At 44.3% G+C, this 8,615-nt stretch overlaps 1 long non-coding RNA gene across 1 annotated transcript; it reads left to right on the forward strand.

Moving 5' to 3' along the window:
• Window positions 1-1,273: 1,273 nt before the first annotated feature.
• LOC146568064 (uncharacterized) lies at window positions 1,274-2,655 on the forward strand. The gene is made up of 2 exons (XR_014893507.1): window positions 1,274-1,780; window positions 2,084-2,655. It is a non-coding gene; the product is annotated as an uncharacterized LOC146568064 (long non-coding RNA).
• Window positions 2,656-8,615: the final 5,960 nt, after the last annotated feature.

Genomic DNA, 8,615 nt, shown 5'->3' on the forward strand with positions numbered 1-8,615 from the left:
CACCTCTGGTAAACTTTAAGTAAGTACTGAATATAATGTCACCTATTTATGTGCAAATATTTAATAACGAAGACCATTAAAACATTACTGTTGGCCACATGTCGGCAAAGTTATGTGACATTAGTGACGTTTGTACTAACTTGGTTTTAAAGCCTTTACTTTAAAATATACTCCGTTCAATAGCTGAGCTTAATCCTACAGAGAATGATCAAAGCTCATGTAGAAAGAAAGAAACAAATGAACAAAAGATGTTCTCCTTCATTTCTGTCAAACAAAGCTGTATGACACGTTTCCAGCTAGTATCATGGTTGCTAGGCAACCTGGGCAGCGCAACGGAGACTAGACCGTCCCATTTCACAAGCCTCGCACTTCCGGCCTTAGTGGTCTTTGAGTACGCGGCCCTTGAGGATCGTTGAGGCTGCGTACTTTAAGGCTGCAGACCCTGAATTGGGATACAGCCTATGTCACTGTAAAGCCTTAGCAATCTTTGCCATGGTTATATAAACATCACAGGCATTCATCAAACAGGAGAGGATTATGGGAACTTCTAATTTCCCATCTCCAACTGGGCATCATCACGCTTCCTAAACCTTCACTGGTTTACGGAGAGTATCATTAAAGGGGGATGGACACAGGGGGGACACACGTACAAGTATGCTTAATGACTTGCCCTGTTAAACAAAAGTGCCAAATGTTCTTTGGCACAAATTGTTATTACTGCGCAGTTTTAACCAGCTGATATCAGTTTAAGACACTCCGGCTAGCCCGGCCACACCCCACAGCTTACGTATAAAACAGCTGTGCAGACATGAAACTGGTAATTGTTTGCTCTCCACTGTCTCGGCAGCCTCCCTGCACACTGCCTATCCCCTAGCCCCTATGTCACTTAAAAAGCAAAAGGCAATAAGAAGCTGCTGTGCTCGAGTGGCTGTTGTGGGCTGTGTTCCCCTGGCGTATTGCCCACGTTTCCCCGGCTTACGTGTCAGTTGGACCTCGCTGCGGCGAGTGAGAGTTCTCCAGCCTACATAACCAGGTTCCTGTCTGGTGTATTGTCCACCTTTCGCTGATTTATGCGGCCAGCAACCCCCCACTCGATCACTTGGGAGTTAAGCGCCTCACTCCTGTATTGCTCTTTTTGCCTACTGTTCTAAGCGCTCCACACACCAGAGAGAAAGAGAAAAAAACCCCCAAATGTGTAAATAAACAGTGACAAGGGGAAAAGGTGGCAGCTGGTAGCCTGCTTATCTGACAGTAGAGGGTTTTCCCTGTGTAACCCTGGTTAACATAGCTAACAACAAATAAAAGCCTGTTAGTAAAAACAGTCATAAGAAATATATTACAGGTGATAAATAGTCAATAAATAGATCATAATGGTTAGAAAATTCATTAAAAACATCAGCAATGATATAATTCATGGTATAGGATTTCATTTGTGTTTAAAAACATGTTAAAAGGGTACAGAACTTGCTAATTCATGGTGTTTTATGTTAATTCAGGTAAAATGGCTAAAATATGTGTTGAGACTCTTATTGTGAAAGGGCACGCTGCAGCGTGACTCCTGTGATTAGCCACACCCAATCGGGTTGTTCCTTCTTTTTGATGCTCGAGAGGGAGAAATGCAGACAGTCCTTGCAGAGCTGCTGCTTAAATGAGTGAAAAAATAGTAAAAATAAGCCAAAAATCTACTTAAAGCCATTTTTGTACTCTGGAGAATGTATTTTTGTTTTTTCCGACCTGTCCTTGCCTTGGTGACGTTGTGAACATAACCGAACGGGACTTGGTGAGTTCAGAAATTGTCTTTTATTTCATGCAAGAAATTTTTGTTGTATTATATTGCTCATTTCATGCAAATGGAGAGCCAAGGTAGCAGATTTATGTTGTTTTATGTTAAAAACGGTGGATTCGTGCTTAAACGACACACAGGCTGCAGTTCAAAGGCCTTTGAAGGTGTTTCAGCGCGCCATATTGGCGTCACCTCATTTACGGCTAAATAAGCTGGAAAAAACGGACTTTTACTGTTATTTAAGGGCTACCCGTGTGTTATTTTCGAATGTTTATGCACTTTATTTTGTTGTTATGGTAGGCCATTAAGGTTTGGATCGGGAAATGCTGAGCTAGAATCGGAGTTTGATCCGCTGAGCGAGAAACAAGATGGCGAGCCACCCACGGACCCATTGAACTGTACCGAGCAGGAAAAAGGAAAACGCCCCCTGCTGGACGTTGAGCTCTTTCGCTGATAAAACTGGTAGGATTAATCCATACACCTCTGCAAAAGAACAGCGGACTTTTCAAAGCACTGGATAATCATTCGGAGTAATTCCAGGACTAATAGTTAAAGGACACAAAGACAACTTTCTTTTGTTTATTTGTTTGTTTAAGGGATTTATTCAGCCTTTTGCTGAATTGTTTTCAGTTTTACATTTATTTATTTATTTTCGTAATTTATTTTGGTCAACCTTACATTTTAATGCTGTAATGGTGTTAATGGAAGTGTAAATAATTTTGTTGGGTTAAAACAAAATAAGAACTGGTTGAGAATTTAAAGGTGAACCTAGACCAAGATTAAATTAAATCTTGGGCCTAAAGAACTGAACTTGATTTAAAATAACACAGTGTTAATGCAAATAGATCAAAGGATAAACTTGAACTTAGAACTTGAAATAAATAAAACAATAACCTAGGTTGAGAATAACATCCTTCTAAAGCCAAATAAAAGGTTTTGAGATAAATAGGATGAACTAACAGAACATACTGAACTAAGAAGGGGAAAGAAAACATCTTGTTTTCCTTAAATGTGTGATGTTGAATGTTTTATGTAATGTGTCTATAACTGTCTATTCTCTGTCTTCACAAAATAATAAGCCGGCAATTTAAACATATTTACTGGTCTGTGGTCTTTATTACATGCTACGCTCATTACTGCTCTAGTAGTCGAACCTAACTGGTCCTAGTATACTGTAACGACTCCAGAAGTGTTACACCTGCATTGATGGTTCCCCGCCTGGAGATGGTTTGCTGCCATGCATGGCTGGGAGCAAATTGCCTATGGCCCACTTCCTCGCGATGGAGCCAAACCTGGCCCAGCTGTACGCTCCTTGGGTTCCCTTCTGAGGAGAGCCATGGGCCCTGGCAGGGACGCTAGGGTGTTGGACCACCTGTTGGGCTGCACAGGTCCATGGCTTCCCAGGCCTGTCTGTCTAACTCGACAGCCATTTGTTGCTTCATTTGCGGTACCTGGCCCGCCAGTTGCAGGCATGTTCCATGGAACCGGACGGTGCTGAAGGGGTGCTGGCTGCCTCCGCCAGCATGGAGGAGCATGCCATAGCTAAGCCTCAATCTGGATGTCGCACCACCACCTCTGGCTGTCCTAGTCCCAGCTCCGGCAAGATGACCAGGCGTACCTGATGAGGCTGCCGGTGGACCCTGCAGCCCTGTCGGCCTGAAGGCAGCCTGGCTCCTGCAGTGAGCTGGAGACAATCGATGTATTGCTCAGGAGATGTCACTGGGCCTGCTCAGGCTTTCGGCAACTGAACAACTGAGTGGGGAGACCCAGAACTTCTGTGTGTGGAGCCAAGACTCAGCCATCGTCCAGCCGCACATCTCCCTCCTCCCTCCTGACTTCCTTTTGAGTCAGGTTCAGTGGCCAAGCTGCTGCAGGCTGTGTTCCCCTGGTGTGTGGGACGCGGCTCACTGGTTTACACGCCAATCAAACCTTGCTGTGTCTGATACGTCAAGTGAAAGTTCTCCAACCAGCAACAGAGCCCTGTCTAGCATATTGCCAGTGTGTCGCGTGTTTACGCAGCCAGCAGGGGTCTGCTTAGTGAGCTGAGCTTCCTAGCTGCACCAGTGTCTCATTCGAGTTCACTCTTGTTGCTGCCCTGTCTGCAAACAGCGTGGAGTGGCTGCTAGGCTCTGTGGACAGACCTTCGGTTGGCATCCCTAGCTCGGCCCTCCACTTTCAGCCGCCAAGCTGCTGCTGCAGGCTGTGTTTCCGGGGTGTATTGCCCGCATGTCCTGGGTTTACTTGGCCAGTGGGGCCCCAGTTGGTACCTCATTGAGCTACGCTTCCTGGCATCGGGCTAGCAGGTTAACCGTGAGCGGCTGCTTAGTTGCAGTCCTTGCGTCTTCCGGGACTCATCCAAGGTTTTGGTTGCACTGTCTCACGGTGTGTCTTAAAGACTTAACCCTTACATATGTAATACGTAATGGAGTGGAGAGATAGCCTCGATATGATAGCCCGTACATACGGAATATGTAACACAGTGGCTTCACTCACAGAACTAAGGTTAAATGTAACCATACGGTCTGCCTTTAAAGCTCCTGACTACTCGGGTAATCAGAAAATTTAATTTTTAGCAACTAAAGATTATACTGTGCTGAGGTAGGGAATCAGTTGAGTCATACAGGCTTTAAGTTATGATCCTGCATTAAGATTAAATTTAAAGTAATCTAAAGATTACTTTAGATGAGTACAGAGTTCTGTAATACTAAATGTCCTTTAACCAGTCATTTAGATTTAGAGTCATTTGAGTGGTTTGGCACCCCGCTGGGTCAGAATAAGTTTATATCTGAGGAGGAGTTTGAGAAACAAGCTGATGCTTACACTACAACCAGAAGACTTTCAATAGTCAAAGTAATGGATAGAAATGGACGTCTTACATTTAATCATCCCCCTCACAAGAGATATTCAGTTGTTTAAACTTGCACTTTTTCATCTACTGGATCTGCAGTGTATACTATGGCATCAAATGAGGAATTGTTGTGGTCCTGTTATTTTATGTTTAATATACGTGGTGCATAGACACGTCTGTAGTTCTTACCAGAGGTCCAATCATGTCTATATAATTAACTGATTTATGTCATTCTATGTAATGATATTTGAACATGAACATCGTTCTGGGTGGTACTTTATGCAGGATCATGATCACAGGTATCAGAAACACAAAGAAAAGCCACGAGCTGAAATATGTTACATACTGAATTGTGATTACTAGAGATCTTCGTAATAGTATCTTCACTCTAGACTGTTTAGTTGTTTCTTTAGTTAACTGTTTAGTTAGCAGTTTTTGTATAATTTTTAATCAGGGTAATGTTGGCCCTTTGATCTAAATAGAGTTAGCATTAAAAAGTCTGATTTAATAACCTTTAAATTTAAAGACTTTAACTAAAGTAAAAATGTCTCTATTGAAATTTTAAAAAGCAAAATCCTGAGTCTAAAACGTTTAAAAGCTTTTTTCTTGCTATACACTCAGGGCGAAACACCAGATTATGTCTCAGATTGTGGCATGGCTACCAAGTACTATTTATAAAAGAATACTGCGGCAAACAGCACTGGAGATTTCAAACACCAGAACAGTTTCAACATGAGGCCAGCCACAACAAGCCTGATACTCACAGCTTAAAAATCTTGATGATCTTGAAAAATTAATGAAAGTAAGAACAGGACACCACAGTGACAAACATGACACACTTGGATGTGAACCACTGAATCACACCCTGTGAGATTCTCCAGGGTCCTTTCTTTTGGCCCACTCAAAAGAAAGGACACTTTTACACTGATTGAACCCATAAAATTTCTGGTTGGAGAAAGTGCGTTTATTTGCACTTAAAAAGTATCAAACAGTGCCAACAATCCACAGCGTGTGTGTTCCCAATCCCGGTGCCGTGTTAGTTCTCTTTTGAGCCAGAGAACTAACTGAAGTCCTGGTCTAAAGAACGCACGCCAACTGCCGCTCCACTACTCTCTTAAGTAGGACTTCGTGACTATGCAGATCAGCAACAGGTGAGTGACGATCCTCAGCTAAGTCTGGCTCAAAGGCGGGAGACTCTCCAGGCCTGATGTGGCATAAAAACTCTCACACCACATCTCACACAAACACGCACACACACACGGGGGACAAAGAGCAGATCACACCAATGAACAGCCCTACAAAGCAATCCAGAAAGACCAAAAAATTTATAATATTCGTTACCCGAAAAACAACACATGAGCCCTGGGTCTCCTGACAGGAGACCCAGGGCAGGTGTCGACAATGCGACAATGGCAGGTGTCGCCCAAACCTTCTCCCGGTCCAGCTTGGACTGCATCCCCTGGTCGGAGTGGAGGAAGGGGCTTGGTTCCATGGCAGCCATTGTCGTAGAATGCGTGTTTGGCCTTCTGAAAAGCATCCCTGTTATAAGTGCGAAATCTGTCTCTCTCGCAAAGTTCTGAAACTCAGCCCACGAGAACTGAGGGACTTTGCTAGGTTTGGGATCTCTGATGAGGTGGTGAGTGACAAAGGATCACTTCAGTTTCTGAATAAGCTAAGCACTGGTCATTTCCAAGAAACATGAGTAGTAATCCCATATAACAAGGTAGTTATGCCAGTTATGTTCACAGAGGTCAAGAGCTATTCTTTTCAATGGAAGATCCGGCAAAGGTGTGGAGATAAGCAGCTCCCTTGTCTGTGTTGGCCTCTTACCAGACAGGCATGGCACTGCAGCACTACATCCTTTATCTCGGTGGAGAGTCCCGGCCACCAAACGGATGAATTAACCCTTTCCCTGCACTTGGTGAGGCCTTGGTGCCCGTCGTGTAGTTTGTCTAGAATGGCTGTTCTCTGTGACTTTGGAATAAAAATCCTGCCTCGTATGACCAGGCCTTCGGCCTCCTATAGCTCATTCTTCATGCTTTGATGTTCGGTGGCAGACTACCTCCATATACGGCCATTGCTTTTGTATGTATTTAATGACAGTCTGTAGTTCACCATCCGGTGCAGTGGCTGCTTTATTGCTTTCCATTCGGCTTGGAGACACTGGAATGCCCTGTATCACAGTGGCTATGTAGTAGTCCACCTTGCTGTAAGTGCTAGTCTCGTCCTCTACCCGAGTCTGTGGGCTCCGCAACAACGTATCGGTAGAGGCAAGCTTTTTGCCAGGTGACATAGAAGGCCTCCGGTTTATACCTCATGAGCTGCACTTGGAGGTGTTGACACCTCAATGGAACATTGTCCTAAGCCCGTAGCTACTGACGTTGGCGGATACCGCTGTGGGTTTGTTGACGTCATAAAAGGCAAGAACAGGTGCTATTGTAAGCGCTTGCTTAATTTTCTCAAAAGCTTGCCCACTGCGGGTGGCCCCAGGTCCAAATGTTCTTGCTTTTGACTAACTCATACAATGTTTGGCATATTGTGGCAAGAACAGGAATATATCTGCTGAGGTAACTGGCCATGCCTAGGACTTGTATAAGTGCTTGCACGTTTTCTGGCGCTGGCAGCTGAAGAATAGCTTTCATTTTCTCAGGGTCTGGCTTGACCCCACAGTGGTCGATCAGGTGCCCCGTGGGAGAGGTCCTTGGATGTTTTCCTCTTTACATGCATCAAATTCACAGTACTCTGAGAGGTCAAACAGGACTCATATAAAACTCTCTGCCTTCTCACCTGGACGCTGGACACGTCGGTGAAAACATGCTTTCTCGTGTACAATATTCCTCTGCAGGGAAAAAATACTCGTCAAACTTCCTCATTACGATGGTGATACGTCATGATTTTCATCAGCGGCAAAGGTGAGTGACTTATAAATGTTATCTCCTTTGTTGCCCATCTTTGGTGCAAGATGCCATAGCTGAGACTGCTAAGCTTTTAGTTGAGAATGTTTTTAGGCTGCACGGCATCCCCGTCGAGATTGTCTCCGAAAGGGGGCCCCAATTCACCTCGCAAGTATGAAAAGTGTTCTGTATTGCCCTATGAGCTAAGCTTTGCTTAAGCTCGGGTTACCATCTACAAACTAACAGGCAAACAGAACGGCTCAACCAAGAATTTGAAATCACTCTCCGTTGTGTTTCCGCTCACAATCCGACGACTTGATCCACTTACCTCTCTGACTTCGTCCACCACAGGTATCTCGCCGTTTGAGGCTTCACTTAAGTACCAGACTGCCTCCTTTATTCACTCCTCCCTCTTTACTGACCTCCATTTGTCAACTATCCCTTACACTCTCTCTTCCTCCTTCTCTCCCTAATTCACTCACTCATCATTATTGCTCACTCAGGCCCTTGTATCCCACTTCCGTCATTGAGCACCCCCTTCTTAACTCCCTCTCTTAGTTACTTATCCCTCACTCTTTTACTCACCTAGTTGCACACAAACACACACACTCTTACACCCACATTCACTAACTGACTTACTCATTCCCTCACCCATACACAAACTTACTAATTTCTTCACTCACTTATCACTCACTCATTCAGTCCATTGCTAACTCACTCTCTTGCTTACTTATCCTCCATCTTTATCGACCTCCCTTAGTCCTTTATCCCTCACACACTCTCTCCCTCCTTCTCTCCCTCACTCATTTCATCACTCACTCAGTCCCCTGCATCCTACATCCCTCATCTATTCCACTCTTCCTAGATCCCTCCCTTAGTCAATTATCACTTCCTCACTTATTCACTCCCTCACTCACTCACTCACTCACTCACTCGCACGCACAGATTTTTATTCCTTCACTCACTAAATCACTCACCCCCTTCCTACCCCCTTCCGACACAATTCACAAAACACAACCCTCTGTACTCATAAATCTAAACACATTTTTCCTTGCTAAAACACATGTTGCAAAACAACTCTGCTCATATT

The sequence above is a fragment of the Mchenga conophoros genome, linkage group LG8 (assembly GCF_057382185.1).
Source record: "Mchenga conophoros isolate Kocher_MC1m ecotype Shallow Benthic linkage group LG8, M_conophoros_male_GT1.1, whole genome shotgun sequence".
Taxonomy (NCBI): Eukaryota; Metazoa; Chordata; class Actinopteri; order Cichliformes; family Cichlidae; genus Mchenga; species Mchenga conophoros.